The sequence below is a fragment of the Abramis brama genome (genome assembly GCF_963993115.1).
Source record: "Abramis brama genome assembly, chromosome: 2".
Taxonomy (NCBI): domain Eukaryota; kingdom Metazoa; phylum Chordata; class Actinopteri; order Cypriniformes; family Leuciscidae; genus Abramis; species Abramis brama.
Genome location: NC_139964.1, coordinates 20,937,838 through 20,965,121, shown reverse-complemented (window position 1 = coordinate 20,965,121; position 27,284 = coordinate 20,937,838). Strand labels below are relative to the sequence as shown.

Below are 27,284 nucleotides of genomic sequence, written 5' to 3'. Positions count from 1 at the left end.
CCCTATACCCTCATTCACTATTCCCTACATTAGTTCACTAATATAGTCCACTTGAATGTAAAGAAGTGAGTGAATTGAGAAACTGATGAACACCTGATAAGCAGAATCACTGAAGGACAGAGAAACAAGAACAGAAAAAAGAGAAACACAAAAACTACAACTGACTTCCAGCAATACTGAGTGTGAAACCAGTTTACAAACCAGTTTACGATTATTTCTTTCATACATGTACAAAAGTTCCCTGGTCTATACGATCAAATTAGGCTTGCGATGCTTTCAGGAAACACAGCCAAAGTCATAGTTTCTCTTGCCACAACACATATGTGACCCTGGACCACAAAACCAGTCTTATGTGTAATTATTTTTTTTTTTAAATTGAGATTTATACATCATCTGAAAGCTGAATACATAATCTTTCCATTGATGTATGTTTGTTAGGATAGGACAATATTTGGCTGAGATACAACTATTGAAAATCTGGAATCTGAGGATGCAAAAAAATCGAAATATTGAGAAAATCGCCTTTAAATTGTCCATTTCTATTGGCGATTGTGCTGCATCCATTTACAAAAATAAATGTTTTATATATTTAAGGTGGGAAATTTACAAAATATCTTCATGAAACATGATATTTACTTAATATCCTAATGATTTTTGGCATAAAAGAAAAATCTATAATTTTGACCCATACAATGTTTTGTTGGCTATTGCCAAAAATATACCCGTCCAACATAAGACTGGTTTTGTGATCCAGAGTCACATATGCTTTATAAACACAGAGTTGAAGCAGCCAGAGAAATACTAACGTTAAAAAGTAAAGGGTCAAGAGCCCAACTAAAGCAAACAATGACCACCATAACGGTGACATGAAACGAAACATTCCATAAAACATTACCATCTAAACTTCTGTTAAATCTAAATAAGACCGTGTGTAGATGTATGACAGAAATAAAGTCAAACTGGTAAAATAATAAGTGCAATAATGGCTCGAAGTCAGTAGTTCTTGTGTTTCTCTTTTTTCTGTTCTTGTTTCTCTTTCCTTCAGTGAGTCTGCTTGTTATCATCAGGTGTCACCACTAATGGCCAATCATCACTTAATTATCTCATTAACTTCAACACTGCTTCAGTGTTAATTCTAACACCCTGTAGTGTGGACACATATGTACACTGGGGAGTGTTAATTTAACATTGGGGATTTTGTGTATCAGCTATGCAAAATATAATACTGTCTTTGCAGTGTAATTGCAGATGTACATTGTTAAATGAATGCAAGAAAGAAACACTAATCACAATTCAAATGCAAATATAATTAATAATTTTGACTACACATTTTTTTTTTTTTTTTTTGACCCACATTATTAGTTTTTAGTTAGGCCTATTAGTTGTCACTTGTGCAAATGTTAATGTGGACAGTTTCCATTGTACAATTTGATATTTAATATCATGTAAATTTGCTTTGAAATTTTTTGTCTCATTAGGTTTCTCATAAAGAGGCAGAAAGACTTGCCTTCAGAATGCACAAGATGTTTAATGTGGGTCTGCTTCAACCTGCTGCCGTCACAATATATGAATATCACTCACCAGGTGAGCTATTGCTGCATGTACACACACTATTTCTTTTATCTATAAAACAATTAAACTGAAGCTCTCAAATTAACATGTTAATTCAGTGCCATTAAGTATTAACATTTGAATGTTCCTCCAAAACTCTTTTCTCCACTGTCCCTCACACTGAAGACTGTTGACCTGCTCCAGAAATTGCTCTATTAACCTCATTTCCAAACATCTCTTCTCAAGGGGGATTTTTTTTTTTTTTTTGCACTATCTAAAGTTAATTAGATATTTTTATTCACAAATCAATTTAGTCTAACATAGTTTTACAGTAAATTGAGAGAATATCAATGTTCCCATATGGCAACGCTCTACCACAGTGGAATTGCAGTAATGTATTTTCTGATTGGGATTTTTTATAGATGGTAGCATCAACAATATGATTGCAGTTATTTATTTATTTGAAGGTGATTTTTGTAGTATACTGTAGTTGTCAACAAAATGAATTCTTCTGTTCAGAAAATGAATACATCAATATTTTATGGAAAGGGCGACAGGAAGAGTGCAGAGCTAGCTCTTCCATGTGATGAGAGTGTGGATGAGTTAGCCAAATGATAGGGAATGGTAGGGATTAAATAATAGGGATCTACTTATTTTTGGTTTGCATGGTTTGGTTTGAGTTCCAAGTATATAAATCTATCAATTTCCAAAAGAAATATGCATTTAAATAGCAAAGAACATCATAATTTTATAGAGAAACTACTTTTTTGACCATTTTCCATTGTGGTACAGCGTTTCCATACTGCAACATTTCCTTAGAGCCACCCCAAACAACAAGGAACTCAGGGGTTATTCAAGATTATAGGCAAAAACATTCAACAGGGCCAAAACCATGGAACAGATAATCAAAGGAGCACTCAGAAATGCAGTTGACTTAGTAATGAATGACTGAAGAATTGTTATATAATATTACGAACAAGTGTTATTTGAAACCACAACAAAATTGTAAATAAAGAGATTTTCACTGGACCAGCAACTACACAGTCACTGCTTTTTAAATAAAGCAACATGCAGCATATCATCAATGTTAGAAGATCTTCTCCTGGACTGAAGCACAGGCTCTACTCTTCTGCACAATGGTGACCCAAAAAACAAGATTTTAGAGTAAACTACTGGCAACAGTGTTGCCAGTATATACCTGTTTTATAACTTACAGTTTATTACTGTTAAAATACATTTTGTGGGTGTGTCTTTTTATCTTACACTGTTAACCCTTTCAACCCCACAGGGAAATCCACACTACAAAGAGTAAAATTAACATTGAGACAGTGATGCAGTGAGATACTTAAGTGAATATGTAAGTGATTGTTGAGCATTAGTGATGAACAACTGCTGTTAGAACAGAAAATAGAGAAACACAAGAACTACAACTGACTTCCAGCCATTACACATTATTACACTTATTATTAACCAGTATGACTTTATTTCTGCCATACATCTACAGACGTTGTTATTGAGATGTTGAATTGAAAATGTTTGTTTTGAAGTTACCATTATAGAGATCAGTGCTTGCTTTAGTTGGGATGCTGATGCTAAAACATTAGTTCTTATTTTGCTGCTTGAGCTGTGTTTTTGTGCAAGTCACACTTGTGCACACACACAGTTTATGAATGATTGCGGTTATAATGATTATGATGACAAAATCATCATATTGAATGTTCATTCGCTATAAATAATTATCACTCATTCAGAGTTTAATCCTCATTCAAAAGCGTTACATTATCACCACTGTGAAACCACAGCAATAAATTACAATGACTCATTTTTTTTAACACATCATGCATAAACCAGAGAAACAGACCTACACTGTCTTTTAGAAACACAGAGATATCACAATTTAGCACATAATCTCAACAATGGTGGCAATTATTTGTTTTATTTTTTTATTCATGCAGCAGTGCATGCTGGGAGTTTTATATTATCCTGGAACCCAGCATGCATTGCGACATGAAACTTTTGATTGTCACCATTGTTGAGATTCATGTGCTGATTGTTGATGTCTGTGTGTGTCTGAGTCAAGCAGGAGTTCAAAATGTTTTTATGCACTATATGATTACTATATTCTTCAGAAGACCTGATTACAGAAAGATTGATCTCATGTTGTAGTTTCACAGGTACATGCTAAATATGAAAGATCAGAGAATCAGACATGTCCAGGATGTTTGTGATATCATCACAAAAGCCAAAAACACCTGATCATTTTCCTCTTGGCTCTTTCTTGCCATAACAAATGTGTTTTATAAACTCACTGTTACAGCAGTCAGAGAGAGATAAACGGTAAGAAGTCAAGGGACAAGAGACCAAATAAAGCAAATACTGATCTCCATCATGGTGACAACAAACTTTATTATTAACTAAATCTCTGTTAATTCTCAACAAGAACTTTTGTACATGTATGAAAGAAATAATCGTAAACTGGTTTGTAAACTGGTTTCACACACAGTGTGGCTGGAAGTCAGTTGTAGTTTTTGTGTTTCTCTTTTTTTCTGTTCTTGTTTCTCTGTCCTTCAGTGATTCTGCTTATCAGGTGTTCATCAGTGTCTCAATTCACTCACTTCTTTACATTCAAGTGGACTATATTAGTGAACAAATGTAGGGAATAGTGAATGAGGGTATAGGGTGTGTATTGGAAAGTAAGACAGCTGTGGTTGCCAGTAAATTACAGTTTTATGCCATAAATTAATTTACAGTTGATTACCGTTAAATTACGCTTCACCCTGTTTTTTTTTTTTTTTAACCTCATTGCAAAATCTTCAGTTTTAAATCAACACTCTGTAGTGTTGGACACACAAGTGTTGGACTAACACTGAAGCAGTGTTGAAGTTAATGATATAATTCAGTGATTAATTAACTGATTGTTGAGCATTAGTGATGAACACTTGATGTTAACTAGAAAAAATGCATTTCCGGGGGAACTGCAAAGTGTGCTTGCTCGGGTGCGGTTCACTAACGTCAGCAGATAGTGGATAAGGGTGCGTTGAAGTTTGCTTGATTTGAAAATTTCAACAATAGTACTTTTTTAAAGATTGTGCAAGCGCTTGTGGAAAGGAGACAGTGGCGCGCTCGCGCTTTCCACTTGTTTTTACACATCTAATGTGCATTCCATTCGACAGGGTCCATACGCAGTGTTCACTGCTCCCCTACTCCCTGAGCACGGTATATCAGTTGAAGTGGACTTCAGTAAGGGTTAATGCCCGACGAGGTGTCCATTATCAGGTTTTAATGGACGACGGCGAAGTCCATTAAAACCTGATAATGGACACCTCGAAGGGCATTAACCCGCTTATACCATGGTTACTAACGAAAGAAAGAAATATTTAATCAATTAATAATACTTTAATGTGTTTTAGAGTAAAAATCGTGAGGGTTTTTATTTATTAAGTCGAGCGCACGATTTAATATCTCCCGTATACAGGCGTTGCCAAGCAACGTGGCCACAGCGACCCGACCGCAGCAGTTGATCAGTGAGTTTGAGCCAGCGCAATCATTTAGAACTGTCATCAGGCAAATTGACGGGACGCCTTTCCTAGGTGTCCATTATCACTTTTTAACGGACACCCTGCAGCCAATCAGAATCGAGTATTCACCCAGACCATGGTATAACTGACAATAACCGCTCATTTGAAATGCCCTGCAAACGTCATCAAAGAAAGTCAACGACGGGGTCGCGCAGATTATGATATAACATAAATATATATAGGACTACATTCATATTTTAATTTTTATTATTATATTATATATTTACAATTATATTGCACTATTTTCAACTACCTAAAATAAAATCACTTTACTTCACAAACTAGCTAAGCTGGCTGCATTCACTGAGGTAAATTATAATCATCAAAAGTAGTATATGTAATATTCACAACAATAACCGTTAAAATACTGTCATTTGTATAACAATGGCGAAATGTATGAATACTTACACATACGTAAACTCCTCCATCGTTAGTTATGACCGTTCTGACTGGTGATGACGTGGTGCGCGAAATGACAGTTGGGTGATCATCGCTCTCCACTTCCTGTGAAGTGATGTATCGATGTTCCCTTATTCCCTATGCCGTGCGCAGTGCCCTTCGAACTGAACATGTTCGCTCCCTTCGGATTGGAATCTCACTTAAGATGGCGGAAAACCCTGTGAAGTCCACTTCGCAGTCCACAACGCACCTCTAGAGCGACGTTGTTGATTGTTTGAGCATGTGACTGCGCGTTTCTCCTTGTTTTCTATTGTTATGCGCAGCATATTTCCCGTGCGCACAAACACAGCCACAGACAATGAATTGTTTGTTCGGTTAGCGAAGAAGAGCATTATGTATTTTGTATAAAGTTTATTTTTTATTTTTTATTAACTGCTTTGAGAACTGGAAATGCACAATTCATGCATACAAATCTGTATATATTAATAAATGAAGATAATTAAATTAGACCAATGCAAAAAACGAAATTCAGGCCTTGCATTTATTAAGACAAACCTAGTAAAAACGAATGCAGTATATACACTGACTTGGCAGCTCTGTGAAATGTAATACAACAGTGCCACCTACTGTCTAAATGCATTAACATTAAAAGTGTGAGGTCTTTTGCATAGGTAAATGGGTTTGTCAATTAGCCTGAAATAAAAAATAAAATAAAAAAATTCACATCTTGTGCTTCCTCACATTGGAGTCCCGAGTTCATGTACAAAGTTTGGTTTCGATACGTGACAGCGTTCCTGAAATATGAACTACTTCCTGTTTTGGCGACTACGCCGCCGTTTTCGTTTGGCTGTGATGGGCAAACGCTTCCGAAAATCAAAAATCCTTCTAGTAACTTTTGTGAGGCTTGGTCCAAGGATCATGGACGTCCAGTTTCGTGAAGATCGGACCAAATTTGTGACCTGTGAAAATTTAGTTTCGCTTTCTGTTCAATCCACTATGGCGGACGAACGACATGGACTCGTGATGTCATCTTCGCGAGCAACTTACACCGGTACTGACCGAACGTTTTAAAGTTGGAACGGTGTCTCTGTCTCAAAGGGCCTAGGCGCAGGAGCTGGCCAAAATTTTTCTCCCGGGAATAATAATAATAATAAGAAGAAGAATAAGAAGAAAACTTAAGAAGAACAATAAGTGTGCTGCTTTCAGCAAGCACACTTAATAAGCAGAATCACTGAAGGACAGAGGATTAACAAGAATGGAAAAAGTGAAACACAAGAACCACAACTGACTTCAGAAGACATTAAATCTCTGAAGATCTCAGCAGAGGAGGATTAAACAACTCCAAAAAACAGCATTACCAGCTTCACTTTACTGAACTTTACTTATTAAACCTGTGTGTGTTTGTTTCAGATGCACGCTGTATGAAGTTCTACCACCCTGAAAGGGCAGATGGCGCTATATACAGACTGTGTAAGGGAGACATGTGCACGTGTGCAGAAGGTATTATAACACACAATAGTATTAAGTTAAGTTTTGCAGTTTTTTTTTTTTTGGTTTATTGCTAGGGCTGGGCGATATATCACATGACATTGTTAGGCGCATCTCGTCAGTAAAGCCGATTCCTTGATTAGTAGTAAATCACCATCACCTGCTTTCAGATGGAGCGGCATTTCTACACAGCAAAAACTCCAGTGTTAAATTAACACTCCTGTGAGTGTATATGAGTCCACACTCAAGAGTGTAAAGTGTTAAAATATGAGTGTTAAATTAACACTCAAGAGTGTTGAAGTTAATGAGATAATTAAGTGATTAATTAAGTGATGATTGAGCATTATTGAAGACACCTGATGTTAACAAGCAGAATCACTGAAGGAGAAAATCACAAATTGTAAGACACCCTTATGGCGATGATTGTTTGCTTTAGTTGGGTTCTTGACCTCTATCTGTTTTCTTAAGATTTTGTTTGGTTGTTGTATCTGAGTTATAACTGCCAGATGAACAAAGAAAAAAAGTGATCTGATGGTGTTGATTATATTATGACATTCATCATTTGAACTTGATCACTGAACTCATTAAGATCCTTTTTTCTGACTTCGATGTATGTTGTTGGTTACAGCATAACTGTGAATCTGCATAAATGCCCAGAATTTTTGATATAATATGAAGGATTTCTTAAAAGTTGTTTTAAAAAAAACCTTTCTTTTAGGCACACACAGACGTCAAGATTCAGTCAATGCATCCCAACAATGGTGACGAGCAGAATATTCAATTAGGAAAAGTAAATTACATAGACAATTCAGATCATAATTTATTCATACCACAATGCATGATGGGAGCTGTAGCAACAATGACAATGACATCCGGCCAGATGGTCTGAATTAGCGAATCCTGATTGTTTCTCTCATGAGCATATACATGTTCGTATTCAGAAAGCGTTGAATAATGTGGCTTGGTAGCATGTCTCCAAGTGTGCAAGCAGATCGCTGGTTAATGTTTACCACGACTTAATAAAATCAACGAACAGGCCCATGTTGTTTCTCAAACTATCACGTGCTGCGACAACAATTCCCTTACTGTGTCTAACGTTTGTTCTTTGTGTACTGAAGGTAAATTACACTGGCTCCATTCAGTTCTCTAGGACTATCTGCTTCACTCAGCAAAATTCAACGACGCCTCGGGCTGTTAAGTTAACTTGCCCACAGAACTACCTTTGTCTTTGCTGAATGCCATTTTCCAATCGAACCCCCAACCCCTCACGTGGTACGCCACCACGAGATGCAACTGAGGAGACATTCTAGCACACACACAAACACACTCTGGACTTTGAAACAGATATTCCCCTTACATAACAAGCCATTACTAAATGTTGATATGTATTCCTGTGTTTCTCAAGTGTCGTCACTTGCCATAACGGAAACACTGACAATTTTATTGTGTGTGTAATCAAACTTTATTTGTGTGTAATTATGCATATAAATGTAACGTTATGTTTCTCCTATCTTTACCTGTCATCCTTGGTACCTGTCTGACCGTCCTGTTTTAATTCAACCAGTCACACATAGGAGATTACAGTAAGATGTATTGTTCTGTGTGTACAATCTTAAGAGGAAATATGAATTCTTTCTCTCATAAGACATATGGTCAAGGTAGGCGTGTCTTCTCCACACAAAGAAACTTTTTCCCGCTACAGATCAGAAGATGATTTGCTGTTGTCCAAAAAAAGAGGGCGTAAACAGATCATAACCAACACTATCAGATCACTTTTTTTCTTAATTCATCTGGCAGTTATAACTCAGCTACAGCAGCCAAACAAAATCTAAAGTTAATAATATAAGGGGTCAAGAGCCCAACTAAAGCAAACATTGATCGCCATAACGGTAACTTACAATTTGTGATTTTCTCCTTCAGTGATTCTGCTTGTTAACATCAGGTGTCTTCAATAATGCTCAATCATCACTCAATTAATCACTTAATTATCTCATTAACTTTAACACTCTTGAGTGTGGACTCACCCATACGGAAATGTAATATATGTACACATATGAAATAAACATATATTAAATATATCCACATAGAAAGTGAAAACATATATGTACATATATATCTGCCCATATATAAAACCTATTCGAAAATGGAACAATTTCATATATTGACATATAAAACTAGCCCATATATTTTATGTATGTATAATACAGTATTTTATATATATGTCACATATATAATTATCAATATACATGACATATATTTATTTGTATAAATGTTCAATATACAAACTACACATATATGCTTAGCATATTGCTTACATACATGTGACATATATATGCCCCTAATATGTTTTTTTATGAAGTCTTAATATATATTATATATTTAAAATGAAATATATACATATATGTTTGATAAATGTATATGGAATATTTAAATGACATGTATAAAAACATTGTGTGCACATATATTTTCTTATGTTCTTATATGATGTATATTAATTGCAAAATATTTTAATGTATGATGTAAACTAAACAAATGTAAAAAACATGCTTTCATTAATTTCTTACAAATTTTTAAATATAGGTTATGGACGTGTACTTACACGCTTGCAATGCAATGCACATGACATGGCTAAGCCTTAAATGTTAAACGGTGCAGTTAGCAAAAAAGAAGTAATACAGTAAAACAGTTAAAACATTAAAACTTTATTAAAACAGTTTTAATTTAAAAAGAAAAATTGTTAAGCTGCGCAAAATTAGAAAACTACTGAACACTGAACACAATTATATTATATACTAGTGATGTCCGGTTGGTGAACGAATCGCTCTTTTGAACCAGTTCTATTTTAGTGAATCGTTCGTAACAGTTTGTGTCTTGCGTTAGAGTTGATCCACAACTACTCACTTTCGGACATCCCTGACAGCCTCCTCTGACTCGACATAAACACTATCCCGGAGTATTTTACTCCAGTAACTCAAACAGTTCACTGAACTGAGACATGTTGTGCTGAGAGAAGTGATGAGCACGAGTAGCTGATACTGAGCATGCGCGCACTACCGAACATACAGGTACAGCGGTTCTCGGATAACCAGTACAGTACTACAGAACTGAGAACTGTTTATTTCGGAAGTGTTCGACTACTGAGAACCTGATGAGCTGAGCATGCGTGCAATTTCAGAGGGATGAAATGCATGTTTCTTAAATATTTTGTTGAACATCGAAGTGTAACAAAATAAAACATATTAGAAACATGTTTATCACATACTGTCTTTTCACTGTATTATTTTAAAGATTGGAAACGAATGGATTGTAAAACTAAACAATTATTATTATACTAAAACATTTTCAGGAACAGCTCATTTAATTTCTAAGTAAGTTGATATTTGACGTAAACTCTTGGCAAGGTTTTAAGGGTGCAAAGTAAATGTTTATAATGTGTTAATCAAAACATAACGTACTGGAGACATGCATCGACTTTTTAGTTTTGTCGACTATAGGCTATATTCAGGTTTCAGCAGTTCTCAGCTCAGTGGACGTACAGTATAGACCTACTAGGTTTCGCGGAAAAGAACCGGACTTCCCATCACTATTATATACAAATACAATATTACAACAAAACATAAAACAAGCCCAGAACAGGAAAATCCACCAACAGGTATATGATACAGCCTGTTCATTTTCTCATGTTTGTTGAGTCTTTTTGGATGTCCTCAACTCAGTGACCTTTTGATTAATAGCTACCCCTAATTGCCCCCTGGTGGTTCCAAGAAATTTCTGGATCACTGCATCTGTAAAAAAGACAAAGAAAAGCATTTTAATTTTTTAACATTTATCTAAGGACATCCAAATTATAATCACCTAAAACACACTAAATTAAAATTTTCACGCAACGTCAGTTTATGCATTATCGTCAACGCGTGCATTCTCGTTTAAACTACCCTTTAGAATGGCAACCAACAGTTTGAAGGTCCAAATCAATGCAATTTCAAAGGGTCTACACTAGGGATGTGCAAAGCAGCCGGTATTTGTATCTGTATTTGTATTTGTTGAGGGGGGAAAAGTATTTGTATTTGTATTTGTATTCGAGTAAAATTCTAAATAGGTGTAAAAATCCATTTCTTTGCGTTACACTTCTAATTTACGTTATAGTGTAAGTATTCTTTAATTATAATAATTATGGATATGCAATATTGGTTGATGTTTTTCCTTAAATCCAGCAATGAACATGTAACAACGAATGTCATTAAAAAAAATAATAACATAACAGCCATTACCTACGTTAACGTTACTCTGTCAACAGCCTTGTCTAAATTACCGAGCTAACAGAGCTACTAGTGTTGTCACGGTACCAATACCAGTGAAAATCCACGGTTCTCGGTACCAATTTCGGTACCAAAGCTTAATTTAGATTAAGTTTACATATATTAAAGTGTATCGTTTACAAAGATGGAAACTGTAGTATTAAAAACACTTTACAATAAGATTCCATTTGTTAGATAACATTAGATAAAATGACCTAACAATAAACAATAGTTATATACTGTCGCAATTATTCTCCTTGGGGTTAATTTAAAAATACATTTTTTAAATCAAAAGTTAACATTATTTATGTTAACATTATTTAATGCACAATGAATGAAGTGAACAAACATGACCAATCAAGTGTTTGTATTAAATAACATTCAAAACATTAATTAATGTTGTAAAAATATATTGTTCACTCAATGTGTTGATGTTAGATAACGCATTAAGTAACGTTAATGAATGGTATCTTATTGTAGTGTTACCAAACTATACAGGAGATAAAACGTGTTTTATTTGACTTGACTGTACTTTTATTTAATCCAAAACTGCATTCATATTTCATTTTAAAAGGGCTTTTTAAACCTGCTAAGAGTTATCCAGCCAAGAATAAGCCGAACTGCTTTTCTGACGGACTGATATTAATAACATAATGACGGCTTTTTATTTAATTTCTCATCTCCATAAATATAAAGCTAATGCAAGGGCTAGAAATCAATTAATTCTTTGCTGATACTTCCTCGTCATCATGGAGAGCGCAGTTCGCACCGCTTTCCCCTTTCCACAAGCGCTTGCTCTCTGGTGGCGTCTGTTGTTGCTATGCAACCGCGCCGCTCATTTGAAATCTGCTCGCGCAAAAAACGCGCTATGTGAACGGCCCCATATGACAACGTGACATTAGCCTAATCCAAAATATTTCCATATGTGGCTCTTTCCTCCTTTCTTATCAACAAGTGGATTTACAGCCACCACATCAGCAGCGCCGCCGGTCAGGAAACGCAGCTTTTTGAAATAAAGTTTTTCTTGTTCCCGAATACAAATATTTTTAAAGTATTTGTTCGAAATAAGTATTCGTAAAAAACACATTATTTGTGCCTTTCCGAATACCGTATTCGGGTTCGGCTCCACCCCTAGTCTACACAATCCCAGCCGAGGAATAAGGGTCTTATCTAGCCAAACCACGACATATTACATCATCACGTAACCCAGTGCCGAAAAACTCCATCCTATTTTCTCCTCCAACTTCAAAATTTGTCCGACATCGATGTTTTACCTTTATGTTTTACAGTGTTTGTTTTAACACTGGGTCGGTACTTCCACCTACATCACGCGCATGACCTTTCCAATGTGATAACGTAATACGTCATGCAGAAGCAGAACACCAAAGTCAAGCATTTGTGGTTAAAAAGTATATAAATGTTTATTTTAAGAAAATGACAGATGGTTTGACCCTTATTCCTCGGCTGGAATCGTGTAGAGCCTTTGAAGCCCTTTGAAACTGCATTGATTTGGACCTGATTTGCACCCGTTGGTTGCAATTGAAGTCCATTATATGGAGAAAAATCCTGTAATGTTTTTCTTAAAAAACGTGATTTCTTTCCGATTGAAGAAAGAAAGACATGAACATCTTGGATGACAAGGGGGTGAGTAAATTATCAGGAAATTTTAATTTCTGTTTTTTTTCTATTATTATTTTCAGACAATCCATTATCAAAACAAATGCTTCAGAATGTTGTGTTGTGCTAGCCGCCATTTTGTGCATGAATGCGGTTCTTCTTTGGGGTTTTTTGGTATTTGAATTGGTTTTAATACGTTTTTACTGTAGTACCTTGCTGTTATAGCTGTTCCTACAGTAGTGGTTTGGAAAACAGCATACTCACAGTTTCCTGTAAGCTGGAAGGTAATGCCAGTTGTTCCTGTGGGCTCTGCTCCTTCGTTTCAAGCCATTTCCCCAGCTTGCCCATTGTACAAAAGAGTTTTGGCATTTCTAGGAAGCAAAACAGTTAAAAAATTTTCAGTATCAGTATTTTCAGTTTCTTTAGCAGAAAATGAAGATCAGCTTGCCCAAAACAGTAAGCTCGGAAATAATAGCAGAGTGGATAATAGCTGATGGCATTAAAACAGGTAAACAGATATAGACTTTTATAAGCTTTACCATAAGTAAAAACAGGCAGAGCAACATAAACATCTCTGACAGACGAAAATTGACAGACAGGAAAATTGTAGATTATTAGGTACTCCTAGCTTTAGTTGATTCATTTTAAGTATTTAAAGTATTTAATTTCTAAATGTAGTAATTCATTTGCAAAGTTATATGTAATAATGATTTTGTTTTATTTTATCCTGAAGCAACAACTTTATAGTTCTAGGCAATTTTTATTTTTTTTTACATTTGCAGATGCTAGTTTTGGGTTTCAGTAAAAAAAAATAATCTTGTGACCTTTTTGGGGCTAGATGGTCCATCATTACTGTACTTGAGTATTATTGTATTAGTTCTAGACTCTAAAGGCAAATATTGTATTTTTTTTTCTCTACTAGGCTAACTTAACGTTACATTTGTCAGACAGTTGAAGTCGAAATTCTCACATATCTTAATGATGCAGTGTAATAATCTGGGACTCATATATAGATAGCTCTTAAACATGAAAATGAGAACATGAAAATGCAACGCACACAATAAAGCAGTATTAATAGCAACGTTCAATATATAAATAAATAAAATAAAAAAACTTAACAGTTAAACACTGAATATCTGCTCAATCATCTGTAACGTTAACCTACTAGCTACCTCTGATAGTTTATAATATCATGCAGTTCAGCGATTATTTAAATTATTTATTCACTGTGCAATTTCAATGTGTGAATTATAATAAAAGTTCAGAAATTAACTTACCTGCAACTTTATGCACCGTTGCCTCGAACTAAGGCCATCCGCCTTTTCTTCAATCCACCTCTCAATTAAATATACACTGTTAGACCTTACCGAGTTTTTTTACAGTAAAATACTGGCAACACTGTTGCCAGTAAAATACTGTTAATTGTACAGTTCTTTACTGTAGTCTAGTTTGTTTCTGTAAAAATGCACTAAATTCTAATTCAAATGAACTAATTACACTTGCAGAAACCGACTGCCTTAAATTGACCAACTGTCATTTAAATGTATTAACTAAAATTTATAATGCATTAATAATGTGAGCAAAGTAAAACTGTGAACTTCTTTCATTTGAGACCACTAAAAAACTATTGTACATAAAAAGATTTCCACTGGACCAGCAACTACACAATCACCGCCTGTTAAATAAAGCAACATGCAGCAAATCATCAATGTTTGTAGATCTTCTCCTGGACTGAAGCACAGGCTCTACTCTTCTGCACAATGGTGACCCAAAAAATTAATTTTACAGTAAACTACTGGCAACAGTGTTGCCAGTATAAACCTGTTTTATAACTTACAGTTTATTACTGTTAAAATACATTTTGTGGGTGTGTCTTTTTAGCTTACACTGTTAACCCTTTCAACCCCACAGGGAAATCCACACTACAAAGAGTAAAAGTAACATTGAGACAGTGTTGCAGTGAGATAATTAAGGGAATATGTAAGTGATTGTTGAGCATTAGTGATGAACATCTGCTGTTAATAAGCAGAATCACTGAAGAAAAGAGAAACACAAGAACAGAAAATAGAGAAACACAATAACTACGACTGACTTCCAGCCATTACACATTATTACACTTATTATTAACCAGTATGACTTTATTTCTGTCATACAGAAGTTGTTATTGAAAATGTTTGTTTGATGTTACCATTATAGAGATCAGTGCTTGCTTTAGTTGGGATGTTGATGCTAAAACATTCATTTTTCTTTTGCTGCTTGAGCTGTGTTTTTGCAAGTCACACTTGCGCACACAGTTTATGAATGATTGTGGTTGTAACGCTTATGATGACAAAATCATCATATTGCCTGTTCATTCACTAAGCAATTAATTCTTATTCATTCAGAGTTTTATCCTCGATCAAAAGTGTTACATTACCACCACTGTGAAACTACAGCAATAAATTACTAAGACTCTTTTTTTTTTAACACATCATGCATAAACCAAAAAAAAACAGAACTACACTATGTTTTAGAAACACAGAGATATCACAATTTAGCACATTAATCTCAACAATGGTGGCAATATTTCTTTTTTTTTATTATTCATGCAGCAGTGCATGCTGGGAGTTTTATATTATCCTGGAACCCAGCATGCATTGCGACATGAAACTTTTCACCATTGTTGAGATTCATATGCTGATTGTTGATATATGTGTGTGTCTGAGTCAAGCAGGAGTAAAATAAAATTGAATGCACTATATGATTACAGTATTTTTCAGAAGACCTGATTACAGAAATGTTGATTTCATTTTGTAGATTCACAGATTTATGCTAAATATGACATACCCACAATTTCAATGAATATATACAGGAATAATCTGAAAATCAGACATGTCCAGAATGACTGTGACATCATCACAAAAGAATAAAAACACCTTATAAACTACCTCTTGACTTTTTCTTGCCATAACAAATGTGTTTTATAAACTCACTGTTACAGCAGTCAGAGAGAGATAAACGGTAAGAAGTCCAGGGACAAGAGACCAACTAAAGCAAATACTGATCTTCATCATGGTGACAACAAATTTTATTATTAACTAAATCTTTGTTAATTCTCAACAAGAACTTTTGTACATGTATGAAAGAAATAATCGTAAATTGGTTTGTAAACTGGTTTCACACTCAGTATTGCTGGAAGTCAGTTGTAGTTTTTGTGTTTCTCTTTTTTCTGTTCTTGTTTGTCTCTTTCCTTCAGTGATTCTGCTTATCAGGTGTTCATCAGTTTCTCAATTCACTCACTTCTTTTCATTCACTCTGTCAAGGGGACTATATTAGTGAACTAATGTAGGGAATAGTGAATGAGGGTATAGGGTGTGATTGGGAAAACAGCCTCTGAGTGTCGATTTTGAGCACTGTTCATTTACAGTATATTACTGTAGGCTATTTTTGTTTTCTATGGTATATTACTGTTTTAATGGAAAATGGTATGATACTGTCTGAATTACGCCTTTTTTTACAGCAAGGGTTAACAGTGTAGCCTACAGATCTGTCATCAAGTCCGTGTAAGAAATCATTAATATTTAAGTTTTTATGTGTGATGTTGGAACAATGCTCCAACTAACGTTATCCGTTTCTTCTTTGTTCACTCGACAAGGACGAACATTCTCTATCCGTTGGTTGGTGACGTCTCTGGATGCACGTAATAGTTGGCGGTCTTTTGATTGCGTTTGAATTTTGGCGCGCCTAATAAAGATAGGCATTCGGCAATGACGTAACGTATTGGGGTGGGACGCATGCTAAATGCATGGCCTGAAATGCAGACAGAAAGTGTTTCTACATGCCTTTGGGACAGCACAGATGTGATTATGACTTAGCATCAGTGCAGTCTAGAGAAATGCATTTAAATTATATTTGGGGTCCCTAGATTTTTTTGGTATTGGTTTGGAGACATATATTAACTGTGTATTATTCTGTATGCATCTAAATATGTAGTGCATGTTTTAATGTGTATGTATGATTGTATTTTCTAGAATGATGATATTGATGTATGGTTATTGATGATATGAAAAAAAAAAAGTTTGCAAATATAATTTGTGTAGTATTTGTTTTGTTTTTATGAGCCAATTACGTAAAATAATAATAAAAATAAATAAATTGTATTTATAAAAAATTGTGCTAATTCTAAAATGGGATAGAAATTTAAATGAAATGTGGATTGTGTAGACTTGTTAAGTTTAAGCTGTTCAAATAAGGAAAACAAGGAATTAATTAATAAGGAAACCATAAGCATGTAAAATGTATGTATGTTGTTTAAATAAATTGGCACATATAAATTAAACATATTGGTGACATATATGGTCATAACATACAAAATTATATAAACAATAATCATATACATCGTATTAATATATGCCAATATATTAATTTAATATGGACAATTTATATATGTTATAAACTTATATCAACATATATCTAGAGATATGTATATATGTGATAGCAATATATTGTCTTATATTTAGCATATATGATGGCGTCGCTTGCGATATAGGGACATATATGTCATATATTACATTTCCGTATGGGCATATACACTCCCAGGAGTGTTAATTTAACACTGGAGTTTTTGCTGTGTACAAAGAGCCGTAGTTAACTGACAAGCTGAGCCATATCGCATTAATTATCGCTGGCGATACGTCCGCGATATTAATGCGATATGGCTCAGCTTGTCAGTTACCGGTTCTTTGTAGTAAATGCCGCTCCATCTGAAAGCAGGTGATGGTGATTTACTACTAATCAAGGAACCGGCTTTACTGATGAGATGCGCATAACAATGTGATGCGATATATCGCCCAGCCCTATTTACTGCAATGTAATTTTAAATATTAAATTATGATTTTTTATTTTATTTATTCTTGTATACAAAAGAGGAAACAAACAATTTGTGTGCATGTGTGTGATTACAAGTGTATTTGTGTGTATAAACATTAACTTCTCTGAACACAGAAAACTGCACTTACCAGAAGAAAAACATAAAAGAAGAACAAGTATATGAACGTATGAATAAATCCTGTGGATCTGGCATGAGTTATGGTAAATGCATTCAGTTCTCTGTGTTAATTCACTGTCATACTTTCATAATTAAGATTAATTATTTACACCCCCCCCCCCCCCATGCTGTTTGAAACCTCTATGAACCTTAAGTTTTTCAGTTGAACACAAAAAGAAAAACGTTTCACGCTGCTCTTATAGTGAACAACTGAATGAAGCTTGTGTATCCAAGAGATTGCAAAAATCGAGAGCACTACCAAAAAAATGCAAAAAAAGCAAAACACAGATGTGACATGTTCACTTTTCATAGTGACACAACCATGTCTGTTAAGCTCCAAAAATGGCAAACACACTGAAAAATGGATAATTTGACTTGTGCACATTTTGCATATCTACTGAAGACAAATGAAAGCTTTGTGAGAGGAACAAACCCAAATTTCACTTTTAAATCACTGTAAATCTTCCCTTCCACTGTGCTTTTAACTCAAGAACAGAATCATTCAGTCAGTGAGCCGTCTGATCACATGGAGTTCTTGAACGTTCGACTTCTGCCACTGAAATCCAATCTAATCAGTTATTATGCCAATAACAATATTACACTTATGTTTGACAGTTTATAAAGTGACAGTGGATAAGATGGATCTGGCACAGGACACTGACATCTATCACTTGAAGGTGGAGCAGGTGCTGAGAGAAGGTACAGTTCATTATTCTCTCCATGCTCATGAAATGCATATGAAATGTGTCTGATTCTTGTTAAATGCATTTTTTTCTCCGACACATATTCAGCATGAGGCTAATGTTGAATTGCAGTGAAAGTGTGTCCTAAACACTGTTCTGTCCTGTAGGCACTGATGATGATGTTGAGGGGAAAGTCAGACCATTTTTGGGTCGTCCCAGTTGCAGAGAGAGTTTAGGATTGGAACAAGGCAAGTCGTACCTCATCATGGGCAAATCCACTGACCTGCAAAGGCTCCGAGGAACGTAAGTGTACTCTGTGTCTGTAACAGGATTTGCCTGAACTTTATGTATTTAAAGTCTTTACAAGAGTGTTCATGGCTCAATGATGGGACAGGGGGTTTTTTTTAGGTTTTTTTTGTCAAAATGTGTTTTAAAAAACCTAAAATAGACTTGAATACACTTGGGAAAAAAAGGAAAAACAAATACTAAATGATTTGAATACTGTTGGGAACTTTTTCCTTCTTCGAAGCAGAGACCAGGAGACATTGGGATCACGTTCAAACAGAAGTTCTTCTTTATTGAGCTGCGGTTCATCCAACATTCTAAATCTAATACAGTATTCAGTGTAATTATAGTTCTCAAAGAGGGGAGGGATTACATAGAGGTGGAGTCTCTGAACAAAGCATGTAAATTAAGTATGAACACACCCTACTCTGAGAGCGCTAACCAGTCCAATTGAATCAGCATAACTTATTCAAATGCGGATACTGGCCAGGAACTCCAGTTCCAAGAGCCAATCCCAGAGCCATTAAAGACAATAAGTGAAAGTCTCCCCTACAGCTAATCCAATCAACCTAACGATTCATCGTCTAGGGCTGGGGCTCGAGCCATTAAAGACAAAAGGTGTGTCTGGGGCTACGGGCTCGAGCCATTAAAGACAAAAGGTGACTTACAATAGAGAAAAACAGGACTGGCAGAAACTGTTGTTACTATTATCGGTAACACTTTATGGTAAGGGTACATGAACTATCATGAATTCATGTAAAAAATTCATGCATGAAATATGCATTCATTCATGCATTAATATCTCATGAATCATCAGGAACTAACATGAGTTCAATGTTTTTCATTCATGACTTCATGGATGAACAACACCTTAATTAAAACATTAACTAAGATGAGTACATCATCATGAATTATGATTTATTACTAGTGGTGGGCCGTTATCAGCGTTAACGTGCTGCGTTAACGCGAGACTCTTATCGCGCGATAAAAAAAATATCGCCGTTAATCTATTCTCCAAGTTGGGTTGGGAGCTGCTCTATACTACACAAGCTATGATGACGCAATCTACACGCGGCCGCGAGGTAAACCCGGCTGCAACGTATCATATTCGTCGTCATTTTAAGTAAACACGGCTGAAAGTGAAAGCTGGTGAAAAAGATCGGTGCAACATCCATTATTTGGACTTGGTTCGGATTTAAGCCGTCCGACGAGCAGCAGCAAACTATATACAGAGTGTGTGGGGTAACAGTTCGGTAAGTTAACACATGACTAATCCGTTCTACCAACTCAAATTCAAAACGAAACATGATATCACTGAATACAGCGCGCGCGTATTATTCCCAATATATCTTAGTGGTGTAGCACATAATCTCTGTCTGCGCCCGATTTTAAGAATCGTTGTTGTATTTCTTTTTAACTGAAAAGACATCAGTTAGACAATATTCTAAATTTTAAATTTGGGGTTTCATAAGCTCCAAGCCATAATAAACATTAGACCTACTTAAGTCTCTGCAGCTAGTGTACTTAAATTTTATTTATCTGCAAAATGATGTTGTATACTTACAGTTTTGCACAATATATGCTCTCAAAACTACATACACCCTTTAAAAAAAAAAAACATTTAGCAGTTGTTTAGCAGGGTCTGTGTAACCTGTTCTGAAATGGTTTTATTATAATCTTTATCATAAGAGGCTGCAATATTGTATATCACAATATGAATTTTAGGCCATATCGCCCATCCCTAATTGATATTAGTAGTTACCTATAGACCTATAGTAGTTGATAATAACATAGGCCTACACTGTAAAAAAGAATACATTGATTTTATTGATATCTAATTAATAAAAATGAGGCAACAGATTACAAGCAATATTATTAATTAAATTTAACAAATTAGAATTGAGTAATAATTAATCAAATTAATTCCTTAAAAGTTAACCATTTAAAATGAGTAAAATTTACAAAATATCTTTTATTGCCAACATTGAAGACACCTGGTGTTAACAAGCAGAATCACTGAAGGAGAAAACCATAATTAAAGTCACCATTGTGGAGATCAGTGTGTGTTTTAGTTGGGCTCTTGACCTTAAATTATTAACTTTAAGTTTTGTTTGGCTGCTGTACATGAGTGATAACAGCCAGATGAACAAATAGAAAAGATGATTTGATGGTGTTGGTTGTGATTTAACATAATCATTATTTCACAATCATTAGACCTGAATCACTGAACTCATATAGAGTCCAATTTATAAGTTAGGTTTACTTTATTAATTATAGCAACACTGGCCTTGTACGGCATAATATTTTTTAACTTTTACAATGTAAGGCAAATAATTTCTAAAAAGTTTCTCTTACATAAAAAGGAGACACACAGACATCAATAATCAGCCTGTGAATCTCAACAATGGTGACATTTATAAAGCATGTTGCAGTGCATTCTGGGTGCCACCAATCAAAACTCATTCATGGCTCCCATCATGCATTGCTGCATGAATAAATAATGAGCTTATGTTCAGAGGTGATCTGTTCGTCACCATTGCTGAGATTCATACACAAAACCTTGATGTGTGTTTGTGCCTAAAAAAAAAAAAAAAACACATACATTTATTTATTTATTTTTTATTATTGATTTGATCATTTGGATTTCATTGAAAAGGCTAAAAATATTATACTGCTGTAGTTAATAAAGTTAACTTAACTTATAAATTGGACTCTATATGAGTTCAGTGATTCAGGTCTAATGATTGTGAAATAATGATTGTGTTAAAACACAACCAACACCATCAGATCACCTTTTCTCTTTGTTCATCTGGCTGTTATAACTCATGTACAGCAGCCGAACAAAACTTAAAGTTAATAATTTAAGGGTCAAGAGCCCAACTAAAACACACACTGATCTCCACAATGGTGACTTTAATTATGGTTTTCTCCTTCAGTGATTCTGCTTGTTAACACCAGGTGTCTTCAATGTTGGCAATAAAAGATATTTTGTAAATTTTACTCATTTTAAATGGTTAACTTTTAAGGAATTCATTTGATTAATTATTACTCAATTCTAATTTGTTAAATTTAATTAATAATATTGCTTGTAATCTGTTGCCTCATTTTTATTAATTAGATATTAATAAAATCAATGTATTCTTTTTTACAGTGTACCTAATGTTGCCTACGGACGGTAACAGTACAGTAGGAACCTTTTACAGTCTATGAGTAGAACAGCTTTCTCAAGCAGTTTGTGATGCATTTGTGAAACAGGAGATGAGCCCCTGGTCTAATGCGCCACCTGGCTTGAGAAACCTGTTCTCAGAGACTTACTTTAAGTATCATTATTTGGGTAGCACACATTCTGAATGCCTTCGGCAGAATTCAAATGAGCCATTTTAATTAATCTAGATAATTTAATTGGTCTTTACCACCCATTGTGGATAAATCTATGGTTATGGTACATGAATCATCATGAATTCATGCATAAAAAAGTATTAATTCATGCATGCAAGACTACTCTTCGAATTATTAAAGGAATGTACAAAAATCCACATTATCTAATGCATGCATACAGGCTAGAACAGCATATCAATTAATGTGAGAACTTTTTTCTGAATTATGATCTAAGTTATCCAGCATGTTCATGTCTTCTTCATAGCCTGCAGGTAAATGGACAGACACCAAAATTGGCCAATCGCAGCACATAACATATGAATTATGTTGGCGTTCAAATACTAGTCATCATTAACTAAGCATTATTTATCAATGACTTCATCATGTGTGTGGCCCCTTAACTAAAGTGGTGACTTGGTGCTTTGAAACACTGATGAACAATGTGGCATAACTGTGAAATGACATGAATATGAACATGAAAGTTCAAGCCTTTGCAAACAATGTACTGTGGACACAAATGGACTTTGATCTTAACTTGCAACGTGATCTCATGAGAATACGTGTGTATTTTTACGCAAAGTGTAGTTCTACCATACGTACATTTATTTACGTTTTACACACACAGAAACGTATAATACTGACATATTTACAGCACTAAAACGTATAACATTTACGTATTGACAGCCAATTTTGGTGTCTGTCCATTTACCTGCAGGCTATGAAGAAGACATGAACATGCTGGATAACTTAGATCATAATTCAGAAAAAAGTTCTCACATTAATTGATATGCTGTTCTAGCCTGTATGCATGCATTACACTGTTAGACCTTACCGGTTTTTTTTACTGTAAAATACTGGCAACACTGTTGCCAGTAAAATACTGTTAATTGTACAGTTCTTTACTGTAATCTAGTTTGTTTCTGTAAAAATGGACTAAATTATAGTTAACTAATTACACTTGCAGAAACCAACTGCCTTAAATTGACCAACTGTCATTTAAATGTATTAACTAAAATTTATAATGCATTAATAATGTGAGCAAAGTATTACTGTGAACTTCTTTCATTTGAGACCACTAAAAAACTATTGTACATAAAAAGATTTCCACTGGATCAGCAACTACACAGTCACCGCCTGTTAAATAAAGCAACATGCAGCATATCATCAATGTTTGTAGATCTTCTCCTGGACTGAAGCACAGGCTCTACTCTTCTGCACAATGGTGACCCAAAAAAATAATTTTACAGTAAACTACTGGCAACAGTGTTGCCAGTATAAACCTGTTTTATAACTTACAGTTTATTACTGTTAAAATACATTTTGTGGGTGTGTCTTTTTTATCTTACACAGTTAACCCTTTCAACCCCTCAGGGAAATCCACACTACGAGTAAAAAGTAATGATGCAGTGAGATAATTAAGGGAATATGTAAGTGATTGTTGAGCATTAGTGATGAACACCTGCTGTTAACAAGCAGAATCACTGAAGAAAAGAGAAACACAAGAACAGAAAATAGAGAAACACAATAACTACGACTGACTTCCAGCCATTACACATTATTACACTTATTATTAACCAGTATGACTTTATTTCTGTCATACAGAAGTTGTTATTGAGATGTGTAATTGAAAATGTTTGGTTTGAAGTTACCGTTATAGAGATCAGTGCTTGCTTTAGTTGGGATGCTGATGCTAAAACATTAGTTTTTCTTTTGCTGCTTGAGCTGTGTGTTTGCAAGTCACACTTGTGCACACACAGTTTATGAATGACTGCAGTTATAATGATTATGATGACAAAATCATCATATTGCCTGTTCATTCACTAAGGAATTCATTCTCACTTATTCAGAGTTTAATCCTCAATCAAAAGTGTTACATTACCACCACTGTGAAAACGCAGCAATAAGATACAATGACTCTTTTTTTTTTTTTTTTTACACATGATGCATAACCAGAGAAACAGACCTACACTGTGTTTTAGAATCACCGAGATATCACAATTTAGCACATGAATCTCAACAATGGTGGCAATATTTCTTTTTTATTATTATTATTATTCATGCAGCAGTGCATGCTGGGAGTTTTATATTATCCTGGAACCCAGCATGCATTGCGACATGAAACTTTTCACCATTATTGAGATTCATATGCTGATTGTTGATATCTGTGTGGGTCTCAGTCAAGCAGGAGTAAAATAAAATTGAATGCACTATATGATTACAATATTCTTCAGAAGACCTGATTACAGAAATGTTGATTTCATTTTGTAGATTCACAGATATATGATAAATATGAGATAACTATAATTTCAATGACTATATACAGGAAAAATCTGAAAATCAGGCATGTCCAGGATGATTGTGACATCATCACATAAAAATAAAAACACCTGATCATCTTCCTCTTGACTCTTTCTTGCCGTAACAAATGTGTTTTATAAACTCACTGTTACAGCAGCCAGAGAGAGATGATTGGTAAGAAGTCCAGGGACAAGAGACCAACTAAAGCAAATACTGATCTCCATCATGGTGACAACAAATTTTATTAATAACTAAATCTCTGTTAATTCTCAACAAGAACTTTTGTACATGTATGAAAGAAATAATCGTAAACTGGTTTGTAAACTGGTTTCACACTCAGTGTGGCTGGAAGTCAGTTGTAGTTTTTGTGTTTCTCTTTTTTCTGTTCTTGTTTCTCTGTCCTTCAGTGATTCTGCTTATCAGGTGTTCATCAGTGTCTCAATTCACTCACTTCTTTTCATTCAAGTGGACTATATTAGTGAACTAATGTAGGGAATAGTGAATGAGGGTATAGGGTGTGATTGGGAAAACAGCCTCTGAGTGTCGACTTTGAGCGCTGTTAATTCACAGTATATTCCTGTAGGCTAGTTTTATTTTCTACGGTATATTACTGTTTTAATGGAAAATGGTATAATATTGTCAGAATTTTACAGCAAGGGTTAACAGTGTAGATAATGTGCACTGTTAGACCTTACCGGGTTTTTTTTACAGTAAAATACTGGCAACACTGTTGCCAGTAAAATACTGGTAATTGTACAGTTCTTTACTGTAATCTAGTTTGTTTCTGTAAAAATGCACTAAATTCTAATTCAAATGAACTAATTACACTTGCAGAAACCGACTGCCTTAAATTGACCAACTGTCATTTAAATGTATTAACTAAAATTTATAATGCATTAATAATGTGAGCAAAGTATAACTGTCAACTTCTTTCATTTGAGACCACTAAAAAAACTATTGTACATAAAGAGATTTCCACTGGACCAGCAACTACACAGTCACTGCCTGTTAAATAAAGCAACATGCAGCATATCATCAATGTTTGTAGATCTTCTCCTGGACTGAAGCACAGGCTCTACTCTTCTGCACAATGGTGACCCAAAAAATAAATTTTACAGTAAACTACTGGCAACAGTGTTGCCAGTATAAACCTGTTTTATAACTTACAGTTTATTACTGTTAAAATACATTTTGTGGGTGTGACTTTTTATCTTACACTGTTAACCCTTTCAACCCCACAGGGAAATCCACACTACAAAGAGTAAAAGTAACATTGAGACAGTGTTGCAGTGAGATAATTAAGTGAATATGTAAGTGATTGTTGAGCATTAGTGATGAACACCTGCTGTTAGAACAGAAAGTAGAGAAACACAATAACTACGACTGACTTCCAGCCATTACACATTATTACACTTATTATTAACTAGTATGACTTTATTTCTGTCATACAGAAGTTGTTATTAAGATGTTTAATTGAAAATGTTTGTTTGAAGTTACCATTATAGAGATCAGTGTTTGCTTTAGTTGGGATGCTGATGCTAAAACATTCATTTTTCTTTTGCTGCTTGAGCTGTGTTTTTGCAAGTCACACTTGTGCGCACATACAGTTTATGAATGATTGCGGTTGTAATGATGACAAACTCATATTGCCTGTTCATTCACTAAGGAATTCATTCAGAGTTTTATCCTCGATCAAAAGTGTTACATTACCACCACTGTGAAACTACAGCAATAAATTACTATGACTAATTTTTTTTAACACATCATGCATAAACCAAAAAAAAAAAAAAAGAGCTACACTATGTTTTAGAAACACAGAGATATCACAATTTAGCACATTAATCTCAACAATGGTGGCAATATTTCTTTTCTTTTTATTATTCATGCAGCAGTGCATGCTGGGAGTTTTATATTATCCTGGAACCCAGCATGCACTGCGACATGAAACTTTTCACCATTGTTGAGATTCATATGCTGATTGTTGATGTCTGTGTGGGTCTCAGTCAAGCAGGAGTAAAATAAAATTGAATGCACTATATGATTGTTATTTTTCAGAAATATTGATTTCATTTTGTAGATACACAGATTTATGCTAAATATGACATACCCATAATTTCAATGAATATATACAGGAAAAATCAGAAAATCAGGCATGTCCAGGATGATTGTGACATCATCACAAAAAAAATAAAAACACCTGATCATCTTCCTCTTGACTTTTTCTTGCCATAACAAATGTGTTTTATAAATTCACTGTTACAGCAGTCAGAGAGAGATAAACGGTAAGAAGTCCAGGGACAAGAGACCAACTAAAGCAAATACTGATCTCCATCATGGTGACAACAAATTTTATTAATAACTAAATCTCTGTTAATTCTCAACAAGAACTTTTGTACATGTATGAAATGTAACGAATACGACTCTGGGTTAATTTGAATTAGCTCAAGGATATAGGGAATTTTGGAAATATTAACAATCATAACTCATGGTCATAATTCATAAGTCGCATGTACATTTATTTTATCAATTATCGAGATTACCTCGTTCTATGACTGGTCTGATCATCAGTTATTCGTCCAGCGAATAACTAAGATCATCACAGTCAAGAACAAACTCCAATAAAGTTTAGGTTCTGGCCACGAACAGTAAACTTTATGAGTTTATTAATTAAAACTACGGAATG

General features: G+C 34.7%; 1 long non-coding RNA gene and 1 pseudogene across 2 annotated transcripts in view; one reads left to right on the top strand and one right to left on the bottom strand.

Annotated features, from left to right (window-relative positions):
• The window catches only part of LOC311077822 (complement C3-like), a 515,769-nt pseudogene that overhangs the window by 101,299 nt on the left and 387,186 nt on the right, over window positions 1-27,284 (top strand). The window contains exons 35-38 of the transcript XR_014609571.1: window positions 1,479-1,584; window positions 6,939-7,028; window positions 17,915-18,001; window positions 18,573-18,656. The product of XR_014609571.1 is annotated as a complement C3-like (transcript). The remainder of the gene's footprint in view (window positions 1-1,478; window positions 1,585-6,938; window positions 7,029-17,914; window positions 18,002-18,572; window positions 18,657-27,284) is intronic.
• On the bottom strand, window positions 9,698-13,755 carry LOC311077867. Its single transcript, XR_014605019.1, has 2 exons — window positions 13,196-13,755; window positions 9,698-10,801 (listed from the first exon to the last, which is right to left on the bottom strand). It is a non-coding gene; the product is annotated as an uncharacterized lncRNA (long non-coding RNA).